We start from the raw sequence: 24,350 nt of genomic DNA, 5'->3' as shown, positions 1-24,350 counted from the left end.
TATATTATTCTATTGGTCTGAGTCTTATTTTCACTCAAATGGTCTATTTTCCATCCAGGCTTTTTATTTTTTAAACAGTTCCCCATATTTATTTTGCAAGAGTGTTTTCTTGTAACAATCAATTCTTAAAATAATGTCAAGTGTTTATAGTTGACAAAGAGCAAACATTCACATGATTCTCCCTGTAAAGCAAAGCATTTCAAAGATGTAAAATTTGTCAGCTGAAAGCCACAGCAATACTGCAGCCTTTCTTGAGGCTGATACCATCCAGATTCTTTTCACATACAGTGATGCTTGAGGGAGAACGACTATGATTCTAAAGAACAAATTGACTCCCACTGGAATCATTGGGAAAACTTGTTGATTCCAACAGGAGCAGAACTGGACTGTGGAATCCTAATCTAAAATTTGAGCTACACCCAGAAGTTTGGATAACCTCTTCTCAATTATTTCTTTCTGAAACTCCTAGTTCTTGTTGAGATCTGAAATGCTAAGACGCTATGCTGTGAAAGAAGCTGATTTTGCAGGTGTTCTGGCCTTGAAGTTGTCCAGCTGATTCTTCAGATAACCAGTTCAGATGAGCATCCAAACTTCTGTGGGTGCTTTTCTCCTTGGTGTATGTCATTCCATCTCTTTGTTCTCTCTTCATCATGTTATCTAATTGACTTATGGCTTGATTCTTCAGTACTTGCTTATATGAATCATTCCAAGGAGCCAAATGTCACTTTTTACTGCCACCTCCATGAGAGCACTGAAACGTTACACACAGTAGAATCACTACTATTCCATTGCACGGGTTTCCAGGCAGTGAGAAGCCAATTGCAAGGGAACTCTCCAGTGGCTCATTGTTTGACAGCCAAAGTCAGATTAAGGCAAAGACACCGTGGGTGAAATCCTGGGTTTCTGTTTAAGTTAATGAGAATGTTGCCATTGACTTTAGTGGAGTCTGGATATAAACCCGTGGCTAGGGCCTTAGGTGCCGCAGTCACTTGATGAGAGCAAAATCTCAGAATTTATTTTAAAGAAAGGATGCAAAACAAAGCTTGGAAACATTACCTAAGCACTAAGTAAGGGATGTGTATGGGACTCTGCAGGACAGCCTGAGTAAATGCCTGCACCACACTTTTAAGCAGGGGAGTGGGGCCGTTGCCAGGCAGAGCAGAAGGCACCTTCCCTCTCCTTGAGATGGTAAAATACCAGGATTTGCTGAGGACCTGCTCTGGGTGTTGTGCTAGCCGCTCGTTTCTAGTGGGGCTGGGAAGGAATTTTTCCCTCACCACCAGATTGGCCACGGTGGAGTGGGGGGGTTTTTTGCCTTCCCCACAGTGGGTTCAGGGAGGGCTTCGTTATGGTGAGTAAGGGAGGGAGTTAGGCTATGATGTCACAACTCATTATATAAGTGTGGGGGCAGATGTCCAGCACAGGTACTCCATAGGAAAGAGATACAGTGACCAGATAAATGGCTTGGTAAAGGTCTTAAAAAGGAGGTGTTGGTTAAAGGAGTGGAATGTGGCAGGGAGGGGTCAGGGCTCCATGACTAGTAGGCAAAGTTGGTCCCCAGCCATTTCTTATAGCCCCCCCATCCTCATTTGGGGGGCCGGTAATGTCCTGGTTGGGGTTCGGAATGGAAAAAATGGGGGGGGGTGGAAGCCCCCCAGGTAGTTAAGGAATGATCATGCTATTACCTGCCCTGTCCATTTTTATCTGCCAGGTAATCCCAGACATATAATAATAAAGTTGAGGCCCAATTAAAACCATATCAGGTGTCTCCTGTCCTTTCTTTTGGTATAGCCAGACAATCTGTTAACTGCCTCAGTCAACCCAAGGAGGGATAGGGCCATGGCATGGGGGCAGAGCCATGGGGGTGCTTAGGGTGCTGGAGTACCGTAATTTAGCTTAGCTAGCAGTATGAGGGGTTAGTAGAGAGTGGAAGCATTGTCTGTGCATGCACCCATTATATATTAGCAAGCATAAATCTCAGGTGCAGCTCTTGGGCTATAATGCTGACAGAGGAATGTCTGTATAGCCCCTTTGTGCCAAGCTGTTGCATTGGGGGGGGGGGAGGATTCCTTCCCTTCCTAATTCTTTTGGGATGCCCAAATATTGTCTATTTACTCAGACATTGTATGGGTAAAGGTCAAAATAGAAAAAGGTAGGGGTGATCCACTGGCCACGGGGGGAGGGAGGGAGAACGAGCCAGCCCCACCGGCGCCAGTCCACAATGGGGAGAGGAAGCTCCTCCAGCCACAGGGCAGGGAGCATGGAGACACCACTCCTCTGGCCTCAGGGGGCACAGAAAGTGCCCCTCCAAAAGCCACCAAATTTTTATTCCTGTGCATGCCCCCATTTGAATTCCCATTTCTTCTCTTTAAGGTGTGTGTACGTGTGATTAAAAAAACTGCTTCCTTACTAATAAATTGGCTACCACAGAAAACAAATGAACTACTATATTGTGAAGGCAGTAGCATTGTTATTCTGTAGAAATGAAGGGAAGTTGAGAAAATGGGTCATGAGGGAGACATTGATCTAAAGACAGATACCTCTTAGCCAAAGGCAGTCCTCATACTGGGCTACCTGGGGCAGCGTTCAACTCAGAGGAATACAAGTAAAAATGTTTTCCTTCATCCCCGTTCTGTGTGTCATTCAAAGACGTTTACATAATGTAACACCTCTTCCAGATGAAGGGTCCAGCGCATGAGTAGCTGCTCCAGTGCCCTACTCTGTGTTAAAACATATATGCACATTCCAGAAGGGGACTGCAAAACAGAAGCAGCAAGTGTGCTTTGAGAAGCCCACACCCCAGCATAAGACAAAGCTCTGTGGGCTCAATCCATGCATGTGTAAATAATGTGTATGTACGCATGCATGTGCTTGCACAGCCTGTATTTTCGAAAATGACTAGTGATTTTGGTTGCTTCTGTTTTTGAATGCTCAGTCTGAGACACAATGAGGATCCTGATTTTCAAAAGTGCTGAGAATCCACCCTCTGAAAATCAGGGTTCTTTAAGGTATCTTGGGGTAGGCACCCAAAGTTTCTTTTTAAAAAATATATCAGTGGATTTATATACCTATACACGTATGTGCACACCATTTTGCATATTCATATTTGTGTGTGTAATTAATCAAGAATTTTCAATTCAAAAAGTGTCCACTAAGGTATATACTAATGCATTTCTATTGCTGTACCAGTCTTTTTTTGTGTACAGAATAATTAACTGTATACACTAATAATTGCTTGTCAAAAACTTGAATAGTTAACATATCCATTTGGCATTGCTTTTAGTCATTTTTCCTGTCCCATTTTCATTTGATAGTTTGTTGATTTTTCAATGACATATTATAATAATCCATTTTTGTAAAGTGTGTTCAGGTGCTCAGATGAAGTGCAAAGTGTGATGATATGAGGATGACATAAGAAATCATGAATATAAATAGAACAAACTCAATGAAGTGAAAATATAACACAAAATATAAACCTACAAGAAGATATTAATTTAACAGATGGGGGAAGGATGACTAGGAATTGCAGTCTGCATCTGCATCCTTTTACATCAGTGTCAAAAATACAATTGACTTCAATGGTGCAGAATTGAGCCTTTAGTTAATGGTAAATAGTTACAACATCTAGATTTATTTTAAAATGTGCTGGCCAGACATTTCCATAATGTTTCATGAAAGTGGTTCATTTCAACTCATAATATATAATCAAATGTAATAATAGTTTGCACTTATATAGAAGCTTAAATTTTCAGATATAAACTAATTATTACTTACAATAGCCCTTTATAGTGGATAATGTATTACACTGCTTTACTTTTAAAGTAATCAAGGCACAGAGAGGCTTAAATGGGTTCAGACTGAGTTATTGACCGTCTAACATTGCACCTATGGATACAATTTTCAAAAGCACCTAAGTGACTGAGGCATTTAGGCTTCTAAGTTCCTAAGACTCAGTGAAAGTCAGTGGGATTTAAGAGTGAGATTTCATGCATGTTGTTAAGGTTCTTTCCCCACTCTGAACTTTAGGGTACAGATGTGGGGACCTGCATGGACACTTCTAAGCTTAATTACTAGCTTAGATCTGATATCGCTGCCACCACCCCCAAGTACTACCTTTTTCCCTGGGTAGTCTTGATGGACTTCACCAGTTCCCAGGTGAACACAGATCCAAACCCCTTGGATCTCAAAACAAGGTGAAATTAACTATCCCCTTCCCTTTCTCCCACCAACTCCTTGTGGATCCAGATCCAACCCCCTTGGATCTAAAAAACAAGGAAAAATCAATCAGGTATTAAGAAAAAGACTTTTAATTAAAGAAAAGAAAGGTAAAAGAAAACCCTCTGGGAGAGATTAGCATACCAGCTACTCTCACAGACAACAGATTCAAAAAACACAGCAGAGTCCCCCCTGACACAATATTTAGTTACAATAAAAAAAATACCACAGCAAATACCCAATTTGATAATTCCCTAATAGGTACCAAATCAAGTCACGATAAGAAAATAAACATTAAACGCTATTTATCCCCTTTCCTAAAAACTTTCTATCTGATAAGCAGGCCTGTTCCTTGATCTATTCACTCACCCAGCTTGGGGGAAAACCTTGGAAAAAAACTCTAAAACAAAGGAAAACTTCCCTCCTTCCTTTTGAAACATTTTGTTCCCCCATTGGTTCCTCTGGTCAGGTGTTAGCTAGGCTAGGTGAACTTCTTAACCCTTTACAGGTAAAAGAGGCACTAACCCTTAACTATCTGTTTATGACACGTTTTCAAGAAATTTCATTTTCTGTTTCTGCTAACACTATTGTGGCTGAGTTTTTAACACTCCAGGGGAATGTTTGCAAAAAAATGTAAGGAAACAACACAATAGAAGATATTCATTGAATTGTCTTTTTAAGGTAAACATTTCTCTTCATATTCTGTTTTGGAGAAAAAAATCCTCTACACTTCAATAGTTTGTTTTAAACAAAACCTAAATTGTGTCAAACTTCTTGATGGTGTGCTTTTAACTACACACATGGACTCTTTTATGAAACCTGTATATAATAAAAAAAAAAATGTACAGGAATAGAAAAAAAATCTTTAGTATAAATATGCGGCCTATATGTGAGACTTGTAATATATAAATTTTTAAATGTGGTGGATATGCTCCCATAACCAGGATGGAGGGCAGAAAACTTGGAGTTTCTGCTTATTGCTTTCTTAACTTCTGTGCTTATTAGTGCAAATAAACTATTTTAATTAAAAAATCTTTAATAAAGAAGTATGAACTTGCAAACACACAATAGCACAGAGTACCTAATATAAGCCACATCTATTGCTTTGGGTTTTATTTGCAGTTGTAATTGACTTTCAATGTCCTGGTCCATCCATTCAGTGCCTTTAGCATCAATGAGCCTTCTAAGCCAGAAGTGTCAAGGTGAGGCTTAAGCTGTCTCAGAATCCTTGTTGATTGTTTGTTGTTGTACTTTCACAGCAGCCGTGAATGTAGGAAGTGAGCAAACCTTCCCTGCGGTGCCTAAGCTATCTGGTATGGGGTGCAACCTTCTCTCCTGAGCTTGTATGTGTTTGCTTTTGTTTTTATTGATTATAGTATGACGTCAGCGCAAGAAGGTCAAGATACTGTATAGAGCTGGCCAACCCTCCCCCTCACTATTTTACTGAAATTTTGAAATTATTTTCAAGTGTTCGAAATTGATCCATTTTATGTTTTTAGAAATTTCTAAATTTTTTCAAAAATTGTATTGAAAATATTCTCATAAGCATTATGGAAATGGATATCCGACATCGTAGACTTACCAAAAACATGTTATTTAAGGAAACAAAAAACCTTGATAACACTTCTGATAATATTTTGAGAATTGTGTTCTGTCTACAGAAAGCTGTTGCTCAGCACAACTGAGAGCAGCAACTTCCATTATATTTTAATATCCCTTTTATATTTTTATCAGATTGCTCATTAAAGTTTGTTAGATGTTTGGAAGCTGCTTTTTTTAATCTGTCTCCACCTGCACTCACTGTACTAAAAGGCAGAGCAGGTGTTTTTGGTAATTATTATTCTGTGTTCTAAAGAGAGACAGGTAGGCAAGATAATGCAACATTTATTCTTTTTTCCTTCCTCTACCTCTACTGTCCTTTCTCATGAAGAATTTTCCACTTCTCTAAATTACTATACATAATCTGACTATATCCATCCCCTGTTGGGGCATTATTTATTGTAAGATCCCTTTTGTCACATTTGTTTGTTACAGCAAAATAAAACACGAATATCATAACCTGCTTACATATGCAAAATTCTAAAGTCGATATCATTTAACAACTTTTTAAAAAAAAATAATTCTTAACTTGCTTCACAATTTAGTTATTTTCCTCTGGGCTTGGGAGAGTTTTTCTTTCATATTTTCCAGATCATGGAATGCTTGACTTTGTAACTTTAATTTTCTTTTAATTTAGGCTTTTTGGTTTTTGTTTAATGTAATATGCATGAAGACTGCACTGGAACAGGCTTGTTCTGTAGATAGCCACTGCACAGTTAACACTTCAATACTGATTAATTTAGGCTTTCAGTAAGATAGACTCAGATTAAGGCTAAGCAACCCCAGAATCTACAATACAAGCTGATCGTCACTGTAGTCAGTAAATAATTCCCATCCTGTGCAGTACTGCAAATAATATGCCTCTGTAATGTGTTTAGTAACTACAAAATACTATATCCTGAGGCAATTTACTGGCTGTTTGTATTTGTGTTTTACTGATGTATTTGATTATATTGCCGTTTGGCACAAAGGCAAGATAAAGGACCTACTACTTACACAAGCTGAGGGATGCCTAATTCCTTTAGCTCAGGTGGTAGAAAGTTGTCTTATTTTGGAGCTTCTAGTTTTGGCTCTGGACATATGTGAGAAATACCTATTACTGTTGGGTGTAGCACATCAGTTTGTTACATTAGGGGGCTGGTGTGCCGAGGAACCCAGCTAATTACTATTTTATGTATTGAAACATTACAATCGCTTACCCTTTAACATTTTGGCCTAGTGAGTGTATTTGCAGGTGCTATTTTTATTAATTAGTGTCTAATCCTTTTAAAATCTTACTAAATTCTTTGTGTCAATAACATCTTGTGTACGGTACACCTGAAGTCCACCTCTTCTACAACTTTCAGCCCAATTGTGTGTAGTTTACAATTGTGCAACACTTTCTCTCCCTTACACCAAGAAATAGGGTTTTCTCTTGTACAGCAGGATGTATGGTTGAGGGAACACAAGACAAAGGTTAGAACTAACACAAGCAACAAATTGTAATTTATTTATAAAAAGCACCAGGAGCATCAGTTAAGCTAGTTCCTTATGCTTTAAAAATCATAATCCAAGTAGAACTTTCCTTTGCTGCATTTCACAGGCCAAGGTCACATTTTCATTAGGATGAAGTATTCTTGAACAATTTCTCAAATAGGTTAGACAGTGATTGGGATTGCTTTCACATTAAGCCTAACCAGTGTCTTTTCCCCCCTCCATTGTATTATGTAAAGGTGTTTATTATGATGTTATAGGAAATTCTTCTTTTCTGCTAATGTTTGAATGCTTAATTTTGTTTCTTTCAGCCAGTACACTGATAAAGTATTGGCAATTGTTCTAAATCACATGGGTTTTTGGAGACTGTCCTTTTGCAGCATCAGTCCCATAGAAAATGTAACTACTTTCTACACCTTTTCTTCTCAGTTTTACAAAAAGGGATGTTTTTTCTCATCTTTGGAAACAATCCATAGTGTTCTTTTTCTCCATAGCTCAAGAATATGCAGCTGTAGAGGATGTGAAGGCAGAAGTAGTGCCAAGAAGCATTAGTCTATTTTTAGGTAGTTCTTACAGCAAAAGATGAAATACCTGATCTTCAGTTACGACAGGCTGATACACAGCTTTGTTAATTAAAGGGCTGTTAGGTGTGCAGTTACATTAGGGGATCAGAAAAGGCGATTTTCTTTGGCCATTTTTGAATCCACTCAAGCCTAAATCCGCCAGATACTATTAGGCAGTGTAAAAGATTTTACTGTCTCACTGATACTAGTAAATAGACTCACAGTAATGAAATATTGATACATAGGACCCCCAAGGTCTGTTAGAAACAAACAACAAAAATACATTGCTGAATTCTCTTAATTGGAGAGCAGAGAGATCTTTGCAGGCCTCACATGTCCTGTGTACTTCGAGTTTGAGAAGCAATGCTGAATTGATTTAACCCTAGCACATGCTCTTTCAGTATATTGAAAACAAATTATGTCCTTTTGTGATGTTTTAGAAGTGTTGCAACATATTATACCATCTTTACAGATAAGGAAAAGGCATAACTGAGTGACTGAAACATGCCATTAGGGCTGTTTCCTTTTTTAACCATTGATATCTCTTGACATTAATAATTGCAGTCATAAAAGCAGTTTTAGCTTATCTTTTGCTTCCACTTCCATCTGTCAGCATCCTGCTGTTAAGTTTCATGTGGAAAAGCAATTTGTACTCGCAGCACATCTATTGCTTCATCAGTAAGAGTACACATTAAAGACTAAACTCCTCTCAGAGTTTAGACAATTATACCTGGTGGTGCAAATAGTACAATAAAATCGATGCATAGCCTACCCGTGCTGTCTTTTTGGCCTCAAGACACTAACAGTGAAATCCTTCTGAGACATTTGTGAAATAGAAGAAAACTGTGATTAATGATTGGAATGACCTTAAAACAAAATGCATGAGAGGAAAACATATTTATATTATGTTTTAAATGGTCCATCTCTTTACCAAGTTAATTGAATCATTTTCACAAAGGAACAAAATGAACAACAGGGCTGGGAGCATTAGTTCAATTTAATCCATGATGGCAATATCGCTTTATCCCAGAATAACACTGAAATACATCCCTCCTATATGTTGTACATTGGAAAAATCTATCTAGTATTAAACTTGCATCAGTATTTCACTGTTGAGGATTAATTTTCATTACATGCAATATATTTATGGGACTACTTCATAAATATCACTGGCTACATATTTATCAGTATGTGAGCCAGAGCTACAGTGTAAACTACTGATATCATAGTAACTCAAGTATACTAGGGTTGAAAACAAATTTAATTATAAAATTTTAAAGACTACATTAAAAAATTAAGGATACAAAGTCAGGCCCTCAAAAGATAGGTCATGCCAGAATTAAGGGAGCATGTGCAATCTTTATTCAGCCCCCTTGCAAGTATGCATTGTGATGCAGTCTGTAATTACGTGATTGCATACTACGTTTTTCCACAGGACCCTGGCTCATTAGTATGCAGGATGGACCTGCTCTGAGGATGAATCCGAGTTGTGTTGTGAATGAGGCTCTTGCTTGCAGGGCTGTGGATTTTCTTCACAGACTGAACAGTGTTCGCATGCCAAGAAAAAGAATTTGTAAGGTTATGTGCGGCGCTGTGCAAATAGCTGATTGTTGGGATTTTTTTTTTGTTTGTTTTATTTTGTTTGGTGGCTGTACTAAAAAATTTGGGTGGGGGAAGTTCAGGACCCAAATATATATTATTTTAATTTCTCAACTACAGGAAAAACTGTTTCAGGTTGAATAAAACTTTTCATTTGACCCACAACAAAGCGTCTTGTTTAAATTTTGTGTGTTTTACCTTCTTAAAAAATAAAAGAGAAGCAACATTTCAAATGATAAGTCATTTTGAGTCAAAAAATGTAAATGTTTCCTTTTGAAAATGTTGAAACCAAACATTTCAGCTTTTGAGAAATTTTTTCTTCTTTCTTTGCAAATTCACGCAATGTTTTGGTAGACCAGAACATTGCATTTTTCGTCAAAACAAAGTCTTTAAAATTTCACTCATTTCACAATGTGTGGTAGTGCCATGTGGTGACTCCAGACATAACAGTATCTGCACAGATCCTCGGCTCATGTAAATGGGCATGGCACCATTGATTTAAGTACAGCTCTCCCCATTATACCAGCTGAGGATATATGGCCTTTATAACTTTCTTTAATAAAATAAAATAAGTTAGCTTGTAGGTGACATAAGTATGTCTGCTTTGTTGAATGTTCTATAAAATGCATAACATTTGTCCATTGCTTCAAGTGATCACTGACATTGCTCCTTTCCCATCCTTTCCTGCTGCATACACTGGGCATTTGGAAAAATATCAGCATTAATTGTATTTTAGACTATGGACCTGATTCGTCTCTCACTTGTGTCAGTAAAAATCAGGAATAACTCAGATGAAGTCAGAGTTAGAGCAGGGTGTAAAATGGGTGTAAATTAGAGCAAAATGCCCTTAACACTATATTTTTTTACACTCAGAAAAGGAACCCCTGCAAGTTCTGTTGTTAGTGTGGGAAGTAAATGTTAATTTACTTGTTTTCAGTGATAGCCATTATACTTTGCCTTACAAATTCATATGGGGTCAAATCCAGAAGTCCCTATTCAATTTTACTTTAGCCAATTCCAATCAGCTGGATGACAGGATTTGGCACAGAGCTAGGTTCCTTCAAGGTATAACTGTTTCCCTTAGAAATATTGCATAATTATTTTGAGACTGTTAACAAAAGGCCAATGTTCATGTATTTGGCAGTGCTTACAAATATTGCCCCCCCCCTCCTCTTTCCAAAAAATGTAAAAGGTTTTTCAGCCAAAAGTTTGCAACTACTAACCTTTGAATGTTTGGTATAATATTTAGCTGTAATTTCACTGTTACAATATCCTTGCATATCTCTAAAGTAATCATGAAATACAAAGACTCTGCTTTAGGTACCTGAATATATAGTTGTCTGCCATCTTCAGAATTTGTCTGTAGACTTTAACAATGTTCAGCAGAGTCTCTCTCTCTCATACTGGTTAATACCTACTTAATACATTCCTACCCCAATATAACACAACCTGATATAACACGAATTCAGATATAATGCGGTAAAGCAGTGCTCCAGGATGGAGGGGCTGCACACTCCGGTGGATCAAAGCAAGTTTGATATAATGTGGTTTCACCTATAACACGGTAAGATTTTTTGGCTCCCGAGGACAGAGTTATATCGAGATAGAGGTGTACCTAAGTGGTCCATTGCCTCTGTCTGCCTCCCCATTTTCTGCACTACCCCTTCCCCCCCCTCCCCCGGTGTTCTTTGACATGTGTGGTGATGAAAATTATCTTGACAGTCAGCTAGATGGTGAACTCAGTTCAGCATCATCTATGTAAGTAAATATTTCATGTACTTATAGTGACATGCTGCAGGCTTCCCAAATTACTTAAATGATCTTAGCCTAAACCAGTGGTTTTCAACTTGTGGTCCACAGGCCCCCAGGGGTGCGCAGAGTGTGTCTAAGATTTCCAAAGTGGTCTGCACCTCCATTTGAAAATGTTTAGGGGTCCACAAATGAAAAAAGGTGGAAAACCACTGGCGTAAGCATTCACTCTTTCAAAAGCCCTGATTCAAAGACCCAAATAAATATTTCTGTTTGCATGCGTTGTGGATTGTTTTTAAGCTCATGTTTTTGTGGTGCCAAGTAAGGTAAGTGTACAAATGAGTATGTAGATGTTTGGTACAGATCATTATATGTATTGTTAAACACACATATTTTTTCATACTGGTAAGTGCAATTGTTGATACTCTACTGAACAGGGCAGTCTTACACATGGTTAAATGACTGGTGTTGTAATGATCAATGAATGCAATGTTCATTACTTGTGGATAGGTCAATTATTTGTTCATTGCATTGTTAAATTCATGGACCGCTTGGCATTTCTTTTCTGGCTCCAGGAGCATCTTGAAAATAATAGTGGGAGTAGATGCAGGCTCTCAAGAACTTTTAACCATTTTGCAAATTCTTTGACTAGTGAATTAAAGGTATTGATTTATTGAAATTAGAAGAACTCCTTATATAGTGGGGACCTGATTCCCCACAGGCTTGCAGTTTATATAGTTATTTATCTCTCTGCAAAGTGAGTATAAAATACTGTACTACCATATACCCACATAGCACAGATGTAAATGACTACACAGGTGCAAAATAATGGAGAATTAAGACCTATGGGCCAGATTTTTACATGTATTTAGACACCTAAGGAGGCAGATAGGCATCTAGAGGGATTTATAAACGGTGCCTTCCTCCCATGGGAGATCCCACTAGGCGCACGACCACACCTTTAACAATCTGGCCCTACATGCCTAGCATAACCCTGCTGTCCAGGATATATTGCAAAAGGCTTGCATCTCTTTGGCTTCTTTGTTTCATCCTTCTTACTCCGTAACATTTGTGGTAAATTTTAAATAGGTTTAACCTTGTAAAATGGGAATTTCTAACACATTTTTCACATTCTAATTCCCTAAAGGTTATGAACCCAGGGTACATAGATATTAGTAGTTCGCACATTCTTGATCAGTAATTCCTCTAGAAACTTCTGAGCTAATTTCTGATTCTTGTGTTGGAAAAGTCTTATTTGTATTTTTGCTTTCCACAGCATATTTGAGTAATTCTTATTCAGTGGCCTATTTTCTAATGGTTTCCTATGGAAACTGATGCCTTGCATAAAAATTAGCTAAATTGCAAGGTGACTCAATGTAGGATCATAAATTCTTGCAGGCAGTTCAGCAAAAGAATATGTTAAGGAGTTTGCACTCTAGGCTGCGATTTCAAGACTAAGTTTTGTACAGAGCTGTGTACACTAAGTGACCCCTTCTGTGCACCCTGTGATGCAATATGTATAGCTTTGTCAAGTGCCTCATGTCATATATTTGCAAGAAGATTTTTTAAATAATTCACAATCGCCATCCAAAAGCAATTGTGGCATTCCATATTCTGCATCCGGATGCAGCGCACAACGGATTTCCATGTTTAAATAAGGATTTTTTTAAAGAGTCTTGGTTCTATCTATCTTCCCAAAATTTGCAAGGTTCCTCCGCTCTTCAAAGGAAGCATAAGTGTCATTCTCAATAGGGGGAATAGAAGCATGCACATTAGACTTGCAACAGGGTTGCAGATAGTGACAAGAGAATATCTGATTTCTTGGTTTGCTGGCTGTACTAAAAAATGGAAAATAATTATTATTATTTGGGTTGACCCAAAATGAATTTAAAAAGTTTTCAGTGAATCAGGAAAATCATGTGGGTTGTGTCAGTTTTGAGGAGGTTTAAAAAAAATAAAAGTGAAGTAAATTTTGAAACAAAACATCCAAGTGCTTTATTTCAAAAACATTTTACTGAAATACTTGATTTCAGAGTTAAAAAAAAAATGCTGTCAAAACAATTTGATAAGTTTGACATAAAGTTGCAAAATATTCAGTTAACCGTTTTCATAAAAAAAAGTTTCAGCTAGTAAATATTGCCCTGCTCTAATTGCAGAATTCTTCTGTCAAGATGTGAGAAACTTGCATAAAGCCATTGAACCCTTGCAGTGAAAGATGTACTTCATTATCTTCACCTGAGATTTATGGAAATTAGGAGTGACTCCCCAAACAGTAGGGACTAGAGAGTTGAGCCAGTGGTATTGAAGGAAAATGCAGAAGAGAAGCCAAGTTCATGGAGGAAGCTTAGTCTGAAGTTAATTTTGTGTTTCCTGAGTTACTTACAAAGCCAAATCCTGGGAAGAGGGTGGATTTAGACATTAACTCTGGGTCTTTGTGTTCTGTTGAGGATGGGTTAGGGACACAACTCCATCAGAGTGACTCTTGTCCCTTTGATGAACTGTTCTAGTGTTGAGGAAGTCTAGAAGAAAAAGGAAGACACAATTTAGCACACCAGAGAGTGGATATTTTTCTGTTGACTTCAGTGAGATCAGAATTTGGTCAAGTTATAAAAGTCTGATCAAGATTTCAAGACATACTGTTGTGTAATTTGGCAGTGTTCTCTTTCAAAAGTCTAGTTTAGGACAGAAACTTGACTTGTGAAGTTCAGATACAGACAACTCTGGAGTTTTATCAGAAGTTCAGCTTGCAGAAACCATTTCAGGCCCATATCCATTAAGTCTGACTGCACCACACATTACAGGTCATTGTCTGGCTGGGTGGGGTTGGGGGTGAGGAGGAGGGGTATTTTGCTTTGAGAAGTGGAGGGGAGAGGCACAGATGCTGCTGTAAATGCAGGGTGAGTCAGCATGGTAATGTATCGGAGGGGTAGCTGTGTTAGTCTGGATCTGTAAAAGCAGCAAAGAATCCTGTGGCACCTTATAGACTAACAGACGTTTTGCAGCATGAGCTTTCGTGGGTGCATGCATCTGACGAAGTGGGTATTCACCCACAAAAGCTCATGCTCCAAAACGTCTGTTAGTCTATAAGGTGCCACAGGATTCTTTGCTGCTTTAGCATGGTAATGCTGACTCACCCCTTAGAGACTGGAATGGCAGGGACTTGGAATGAGAATATTCCAATGGATTAATAATTTCATGTCATTTTTGTTGAAGTAATAGTTTACAGATATGTAAATTACTATTAATATATAAATTATACAATTAATAAGCAATAAACTCTGAGAGAGATAGTAAACATTCTTCAGTGAACACATTCTTCAGTGAATTGTGCCATTATTTGTCAACCGAATTTATAAAGAATAATTCTGTGAAGTCTTTGACGAGCTCTCTTCAAAGAATAATTTATTCAATGAATAATTTCCTCCAGTATTCAAACTGATGTACTTGCTATCTTAAGGAAAGTAAAAGTGTTAACACTGAATGGAAGAGAAATGGAAAATGAGGCTTTGAAGACTGTAATGAAGGAAATGTTTATGAAACTCACATGGATGTAGTCACTGTATTTTCAAGACTATTTTGCAGGAACGATATATGCATAAGAGAATTAGGTAAACGATATATACATGTGTATCTGCCATTTTGTATTGTAACAGTGAGAGCTGAACCACTATTTTGCATCAACATTTTTAACAGAAAACTCAATTTCCATAAAATAGACATTTTCCATGGAGAAATTTAGATTTTGTAAAAAAATTTTTACATTTTTCATTCGAAAAAAAGAAAGGAAATATTTCATTTTGGATCAGGTTAACCAGAATCAAAACGTTTCAGTTTAATTGAGTTGAAATGTTTTGTTTCTGATCAGCTCACTGCCGTACCACCTCATGGGAGTTGTAGTCTGAGTACCTCATGTCCCCATCTTCTTCTGTGGGATGGGTTCTTTGGCTTGACTACATGTTCTATGTTGCTCTATGGTTATGCTAGATTTTAAACTGCTGTGGGGCATCATAGCCACAATGGATCATAGGAGATGTAGTCCAGCCAGAGAGCCTGGCCAAAAGAGGCGAATAGGGATATGAAGCACCCAAACTACAACTCCCATGAGACACCATAGCGATTTGAGGGGTGGCATAATGAATTAAGGTTGAATCAAGCTGAAACAAAAATTTTGATTCCATTCAACAATCCAAAATTAAATATTTTGACATTTCTGAATCGAAAATATTCTAAACTTTACATTTCATGAAATATTCTGATATTTCAAGTTTTTGTCCCAATTTGGGACTAAAACATGTTTCAAATTATTAGAATTTCCTACCTGTAAGAAAGGTCCCTGAACACCTGAACCTTGTGCCTGTTGTTTCAGAGAAAGATGAACAGAAAGTCCCATGATTCACATATAGTTGAGCAATGCCACATGTTTTTGATAGGAAAATCCCCTTGCCCCTGCAGAGATTAGCTGATTTCCTGATGCATTAGTCTTCATTACCTCATTTTAATGTGTACAACAGCAAATGTTCATTGGTCATAAAATTATCCATCCTTTAAAAAAGATTAGTCATAGTATAAACATGTAAAAATACCTGTATACTGTGTTTACTGTAATTACAAGGAAATTACAGGGTTTTTGTATTAAAGTAGGTGGTTGATTGTCAAACAAAAATAATACATTAAAAAGTAAAGAGCATAATCAACTGTTTATTTTAACTTGTAGAGCAACACCATGTTATGTATATAATCAGTACTCCCAAGATATGATGTAACCTAAGGATTACATAGGGTTGAACCAGATGGAAATAACCCAAAGGGCATGATGGATTTTGTTAAGGTTCTTTTTGCTTCACTGACACTGCCCATATTCTAAAATCTCTATCACAAATTACTCATTGCATGGCTATCAGCCATGCAAGTTAATTTATCAGTATCAGTTGCTAAGGTGAAGCATGCACTTCTAAAAGACATAGTGTACTAACAATTCCATTTGTATTTCCATTACTTCAGCTTCTTAAGAAAAAGGTATCACTAACCTCTGGGTTACAGTAGTGGATTTGTATGATAGCTACTGCAGAGAATTATAAATATATAATTCTGGACTGGACTGAAACAAGTATTTCCACAGACATGACTAGGAGTGCCACATGAGATTAAAGGGCACAATTGGGTCTACAAGTTATGGAATTATAGGCAATATATTTTGGGAAAATTACTGTATTCTTCTGGTGTCATGAAAGGTGCCAAGCCAAAGGTTGTGTGTCAGCAGTTCCCCAAAAATTCAATAATGCCATATTTACACTTTTTTTGTTATCACTGAAATGACCTCACTGGGCAATTTATCAGAAAATATCATTTGTGCCAGGGTTCTAGTGTTTTGAGAAGGAAGATGACTTTATAGACCATCCTAATCTCTACAGTGATCTAAACATGGCATTAACTTTGAATTGCATTTGTTCTTTTCCTGTGTACTACTGATGGTGCATGGAAGACTTTCTCATCGCATTTGATATCCGGAAATATGATCGACTTTGGTTGTTTCAAGAGCTTTAATCAAATACACATTTTCCTACATAGCTATTGATACAGATATTTAAAAGTACTTTGATAGGCTATTAAATCAGGGAATATTGATTAATATCATGTAATAATGATTTTATGTTAATTCCCCAAAATGAGTGTCTCAGTTTTTTTAATGAATCTATATTATATTAGCAGTCAGATCATTTTTACTACCAATTTCAAGTTTGAAATTAAAAACTATTAATTTTGTAATGACTGCTGTATACTTTTTGCTCCCATATTAGCAAATGTAATGACTGAAATGGAAAAGCAAAGGAACTGATTTACATTGATATGTTTGGATCAGTAATAGTTAAAATAAATAATCAGTGCAATTAATTGCTTTAGACAATTGCTCAGTTTTATACAGCAATATTTTAAATGGATTTCTGTCAATCAGGGCCGGTGCAACCATTTAGGTGACCTAGGCGGTTGCCTAGGGCACTGGGATTTGGGGGGCACTATTTTCTTCAGCAGTGACCGCGGTGGCCAGAGGGAACTGGGGCAGGAGAGCGCGGGGAGGAGCACCTGCAGCAAGTAAGGGGGAGGGCGGCATGCAGAGGAACTCCCTGCCCCAGCTCACCCCTATCCCACGTCCTCCCCGAGCATGCCGTGGCTGCTTCACTTCTCCCACCTCCCAGGCTTGCAGCACCTAAGCTGATTGGCACCGCAAGCCTCGGAGGTGGGAGAAGTGAAGCAGCCACGGCGTGCTCGGGGAGGAGGCGGGGGAGGGGTGAGCTGCTTCACTTCTTTCCTCTCCCAGGCTTGTAGCGCCAATCAGCTTAGGCATCACAAGCCTGGGAGGCAGGAGAAGTGAAGCAGCCACAGCATGCTCTTGCGTGGAGCAGGGGTGAGCTGGGGCGGGGAGGAGTGCCGAGCAGGGGTGAGCTGGAGTGGGGGAGGTGCACCTCACGGGGGAGGGTGGGGGTGGGGAGCTGCTGCAAGGGGGGCGCCTCAGGGCAGGGAGCGGGAGCTGACATGTGGGGGAGCCTCAGAATGGGGGTGCACAGGGTGGAAGTTTCACTTAGGGCACGAAACATCCTTGCACCGGCCCTGCTGTCAATATATAAAGTAGTAATTGGGAAAAAATCAAACTGTACAGAGCATTTGGCAGAAAGCTAAAATGAATGTAAATGTTACTAAAATATTGTAATGGTGTTGGAAGCATAACTAAACATTCTGTTTTTTAGTTATTAAAAACTGTGGGCTAGGATGCTACAGTTGTAAATCAGCATAGCTCCATTGACTTCAATGACACTGTCAATTTACACAAGTTGTGAATCTGTCCTCATTATTTTCAAAGTGAACCAAAAGGTGATTTAAAGTGCATGTAACTCTCTTGTTTTCTGTGAATGAAAAGGATGCTGTCACTGTATAATAGGTGCCATTTTCCTATTTAATGGTTATGTGGCTGCATAGGAACACTTAACATGGGGTTGATGGAACTCATTAGACTACAAGAATCTCCCTTGTGCTGCCTACAAGTCAATTAAGCCGTGAGTGCAAATTACCTTATCTGTGGTTAGCTGAGTCTTTTTCTCAGGTTACAGCAGAATGTTCCCAGGATATTTTGGGGATGGAAGAGAGCATTTCTGTAGCAAAAGCTAACCTCATGATGATCATTTCTCTGGGTCCCAGGCCAAAAGGAGCAAGAAAAACCTTGGCTCAAAATAATTGCTTCAGCTTCTGCTGCTTCTGCTGAATTTAGCTTATATTAACAAAAAATATCCATTAGCTCTTGCTAACGATCAGGACCATGCAGCCCAGACCACTAAATTGAACCATACCCTTTATTTAACATCTTTGACAGCATATAATGTGGGCTCAGTTAAAATGTTCATTCTAGCAATATTTGCTGTGCATATAATGGAGGATACCACTAGAACCAGTAATACCTCTAGAACCAGAATAACATTTGTTGTGCGTGCTTCCTGTACCAACATGATCAACATCAGGTCATGCCTTTAAGGAAAATCCCATTATATTAATTTTTTTCAGTAAGAAACTTATAAAGAGCCATACAAATGCTGCTTCATTGTGTATACTTCACAGACTGCTGTATATGATCAACATTTTCAGACATAGGTGCCCAAATTTAGGCACTTAATTTTCAACTATACTTATACAGAGCACCTCAGTATTGTGCAAATAAGTAGAATATAAACAGATGTGGTTATATCCAGTATATACTACAGCAAAATGGCTTCCTAGCCACTACAGGATGCAACATTGCTGAATATGCATGGTATTAAGTGATTTAATGATTCCATATAATGGTCACGATTCTGATCTCATGGATGCTGCTGAAGACAGTGGAGTTACACTAGTGTGAAACCAGCATGATATCAGAATCAGGCCCAGAATGTTTACTGAGCACAGCACAATAGTACAAAAAGATCAGGTGGTGTTTCATTATTTTGAACAGTGTTTTTGCCAAAGGTCACCTAAGCCTTGCAGTTAAGATATCAGGTTTCTCTTTTGCTGGACACTTTGTTCTTGTTACTTCATTCAGAGTCATTCTTGGTAACAAATGGTTATATTCCAGCTATAGCTGTTGCGGTGCTTGTGTTATGCATGTCTTTGTAGTGAAAGTGTGCCACATACCTGCTTTTCATTTATAGGACATCACCAGTCTGGGCCATGCTCCTGCCACCTGATGACATGCCAAAGCTTGAAAGCGGATATGCAACATGCTCCATGTTTTAGTGCTGTACATGCCTCATTTTTCAACATACCATAAAATGCCTCTCACATTTTTGCACAGAAGATGAGTCTTATACTGTATGAAGAAAACTACACCTATTTTTTTCTCATCTCTAAAAAAAAAAATTATAGCAAACCATTTTTCATATATTGGATCTTATTCATACTGAGTGGTGTTGCTTATCTTTTGAGATTTTATAGTGGCCATATGTTCTTATAAGTTCTAAACTGGACATGGTTTTGTATTTGGTCTTTTCCTCAGGAATACGTGAAATGAAATCCTTCACAAAAACTTGATTTATATGAATTTCTGAACTATCTACCTCCTGGACAAGCAGAAACAGGTAACTAAGAGCAGAACAGGATTGATGGATGGAAGGAGGGGAGAGTGGGAAGCAAACTGACACATTTTCAGTGGTAAATGTAAACTCTTGTTAACTGTCCTATGAAATGTGCCCTGCAAGGTTGCAATTTTGCCCTGATGTGCAAATGTCAAATACAATGAGAAAAGATTTGCATAGCATATGTGCTACAGGGGGTTTGGAGAGCTTTCAGTGTAGCGACAAGTATTCTGGTCTATTCTAGACCATTCACTCTATCTGCTCAGCTCTAATTATGAACTGAATTACCCTTTGAAATATTTTGGGCACGTGTATCTTCTGGCATCACCTGCATGTGTTTTCCTACCCACTTTTTGTCTAATTACCACTTCAAATACAATAGCTTAGCTTGCTTTCTGAATAAGAGATGCAAACCTCCCATTGATATGAGAGAGAAATAAACCTGTAAATCTCTGAAAGACTTCTAAACCATCAATATTGCCTGTCACCTTTATAGAGTACTTTTGACTTTTACTTATTCCATCTAAAAGATCTTTTAAAACTTGGACCAGAAGTGTGGTGAGTTCTAGGGGGAATATGCCTTGGAGAAGTGCTGCCATGTCTCCTGGCCAAAACAAGCACCATCTCCAACTGCACAACCCTCCAACATAGTTTGTACAGAGGGATTTTTATAGGCAGTGGTGTCCACTTTTTTTCTCACCTTCCAGTGTCCTAGCTCCATCACCTATATGCACATCTACAGTAGAACCTCAGAGTTACAAATATCTTGGGACTGGAGGTTGTTAACTTTGAAATGTTCGTAACTCTGAACAAAACGTTAAGGTTGTTCTTTCAAAAGTTCACAACTAAACATTGACTTAATGTAACTTTGAAACTTTATTAAGCAGAAGAAAAATGCTGCTTTTAACCATCTTAATTTATATGAAACAAGCACAGAAAGTTTCCTTAACTTGTCAAATCTTTTTTAACTTCCCCTTTGTTATTTTTAGTAGTTTACATTTACCACTGTACTGTACTGTATTTGCCTTTGTTTGTTTGTTTGTTTGTTTATTTTGTCTCTACTGTCTATGTACTTTCAGTTCCAAATGAGGTGTGTGGTTGACTGGTCAGTACGTAACTTTGATGTTGCTAACTTTGGCGTTCTATTTTAACACCATTTGGAATGAATGTGAGTTGCACATGGAAAGAAAAATAAACTTTCATATTTTGTTAGTGACCCTCTCTCAAAAAAAAGCCTTTGAAACCATTTTCCAGTGCTTTAATATTAATTAATAAATAATATCTAGCTCTTAAATAGAGCTTTTCATGAGTAGATCTCAAATCATTTTTCAAAGGCGTAAATATTATCCCAGTTTTACAGATGGGGAGACTGAGGCTCAGGGAGGTGACGTGACTTGACTAAGGTCACCCAGCAGGCCAGTGGCAGCACTGGGAATTGAACCCATTTCTCTCAGTGCAGTGCGCTGTCCACTAGGCTACACTCCCACCTCTGCTATATTTGATCATGTCATATGAACAACAAAACACAAATATTATCCTACTTCACCATGTGTATGTCCAGTTTCAGCTCAATATAAATTAAAATGGCTGACTTTTATAAACCCTTGAAAAATGGAGTTTAGATTGGAAATGCCAGTGGTCGCTAATCTATAGCAATGCTGAGTGCCAGAACCAGTTCTAGGCACCAGCAAACCAAGCATGTGCTTGGGGCGGGACATTTTCAGGGGTGGCATACCAGCCATCCCTTTTTTTTTTTTGCTTGGGGCGGCAAAAGCCTAGAGCTGGCCCTGGCGGTGGCAGCAGCACATCATGCATGGTGGGCACCCTGGGGCCTCTGTTGTTTGTGTCAGGGAGCAGCACCCGCACCTTGTGGCCGGGCGGGCTCTGAGTGTGGGCCCCTCGGTGTGTGGGCCCCTCCGTGGGGTGCACGGAGCCGCCTGCAGATGCCACAGAGCGGCCGCATAGGAGGTGTGGCAGGGTGACCAGGAGCAGCAGCAGCAGCAGCGGGGCCATAGTGGGGACCAGTGCCTGGGGCACTGCCATGCAGGGCCCATGTCCTGCTCTCTGTGACTCTGCCCTGCCTGGCTCCTCAGCCCCCTGCTGGGGCGGTCCCCCCTGCTCTGCCCTCCTAGGTCCAGGCCGGTCCTGGAGGCAGGAGCCCCAGCTGCAGCCTGGAGGGACCCTGGGCTGAGGTGCGGCCCGGGAGCCCTGCTGCTTTCTCCAACCCTGCCAGCACCAGACTGGCTAGAGGCGAGGGGGGGAGTGGGTGGAGTCAGCACTGGTTGGGGGGAGCCCAGGGCTGGGCCGGCAGGCAGTGGGGGAGGGGAGACCCCAGCGCTGGGGTGGCAGGGGATGCAGGTGGGGGAGGGCACTGGTGGGGTGGGGGAAGAGCCCAGGGCTGGGACAGCAGAGGGGTGTGGGGTGGGAAGCCCAAGGCTGGGTTGTGGGGGCATCAAAAATGTTTTTGCTTGAGGCAGCAAAAAACTTAGATCCGGCCCTGCTGAGTGCTGTTATAATGTATCACTGGCAGTCTGAGGCTCAAAGAGCCGTTCCTCTAATGATATATGAAACTCACTCCAGCAAGGTACAGTAAGCAGGGGCCAATTTCACAAAGCAAAAAGTCCACTTTTCTTTAAAAAGAGGAAAAACCGTTGAATATAGCTATATAATGTATAAAAACTTCTGAGTAAACTATTGAGGTATGTTAGGAGCTTGTTGAAAAAAGGTTGGTTCCAGTGACATTTCTGGTCAGCAGGTATCAATAAGTCTGTCAATGTTGTCATTTTATTCTTCTGTTTTATTTCATTAGTCTCTTCTTTCCCTAAAAATCCTTTCCTTCTTCCCTCTCATTTTTGACTATTTAATATGTGTTGTTATTTGAATGAGGTTATAGAGCCACTTAATTTAAGACCAGAAGGGACGCTGGCGTCTGACCTTCTGAATAGCGAGAGGTGTAATTGTTTTGGGCATTTGTAGGGGGTTTTATTACATAAGGAATATAGGATTTGGACATTTGGGTTTAACTGTGCAATTGTCTTCTGGGCAGGTATTTATGTAATATTACTCCTATTTATGTAATGGTTGTCTGAAGCCTTGATCACTAATTTTTATGTTAAAATCAGAAACATATTCAGAAAAGAGGGTTAGGAAATGTTTTTATAGACATATTTAGAGCTGGATGAATACTGCAAGGAATGTATTTATGATCCATTTAGTCAGATAAAACCCAGGAAATTTCATTGACTATCTCTGACTTGTTTTCTGCAAAAAAATTGAATAGTGAAATTGTCTTCACACACAGTTTTTTCAGAAAGAGAATGTGTCACAAATTCCCATGGAAAATATATTTATATGATTGTTTGCACCACAATTGTTGAAGGCTCTTTCGAGTTTTGGGAGCCCAACTAATATGAGAATGGAAATTGTGTTCTTCGAGTGCTTGCTCATATCGATTCCAATTAGGTGTGCATGTGCCACGTGCACACTCGTCAGAAGATTTTTACCCTAGCAACACTCGGTGGGTCGGCTGGGTCGCCCCCTGGAGTGGCGCCGCTATAGCGCCTGATATATACCCCTGCCGACCCAATGGCCCTTCAGTTCCTTCTTACCACCCGTGATGGTCGTTGGAACTGTGGAGTGCGGCTTTGCTGATCTCCACATCCCTAGCTTCTTGTAGTTCTTTGCTCTTTACTGTGTTTATAGTTCGAGTTCTTCTAGTTACAGTTAGTGTTAGTACTTCTATTCATAGTTAGTGTATATAGTTTAAGGGGGGATTGGGGATTAGCCCCTTTCCTCCACCCCGGTGTGGGCCCATGCCCAAGGCACTGGGATTCAAACCATGCTCGGCGTGCCAGAAGCCGATGCCAATAGGGGATCCCCACAACTCCTGCCTCAAGTTCCTAGGGGAATCCCACCTTGTTGACAAGTGCCGCATCTGCAAGTCATTTAAACCAAGGACGAAGAAGGAGCAGGACTTTCGTTTGAAACAGCTCCTCATGGAGTTAGCACTTAGTCCTGCAACATCGGTACCGAACGCACAACAGACTGCCCGGTAAGGAGCGCCCCTTCGGCACCGGATCACTCTGGTACCGAGAAGGAGTCCCGGCACCGATTCCTCGGCACCGCTCCCTTTCCCCGACTGGGAAACGACATAGTGCTCCGACTCCGGGCTCGCAGAAGGAGCACTTGTCTAAGACAGTTCATCGAGCACCGTCATCCGCTGCGGCACCGTCAAAGCTGGCACGGCAGATTGCAGCTCCACCTGGTGAAGCACCATTGATTCTGGTCCCACAAGGGCCGTTGAGTCCGGTGCCAGACAGCTCCCCTGCTCCGGCTGTGGTTGAGCTTGTTCTCCCTTCTACACCAGAGACCTTCTCTACGGCAACGGAGCTCATTGCTATGACGGAGCCGATATGTCCTCAACCCCAGGCACCGCCCGTGCGGGTTGTTCAATCCATCGGCAAGCCGGCCCTCGTAAGGCCTTCTTCCGTCGGTCCGCCAGAGAGACGTCATTCCAGATCACAGTCTCACAGATGCTCTCGATCACGTCGTTCCC

Source organism: Chelonoidis abingdonii, chromosome 4 (assembly GCF_003597395.2).
Source record: "Chelonoidis abingdonii isolate Lonesome George chromosome 4, CheloAbing_2.0, whole genome shotgun sequence".
In the NCBI taxonomy this organism is placed as follows: Eukaryota; Metazoa; Chordata; order Testudines; family Testudinidae; genus Chelonoidis; species Chelonoidis abingdonii.
This window is presented reverse-complemented; position numbering follows the sequence as displayed.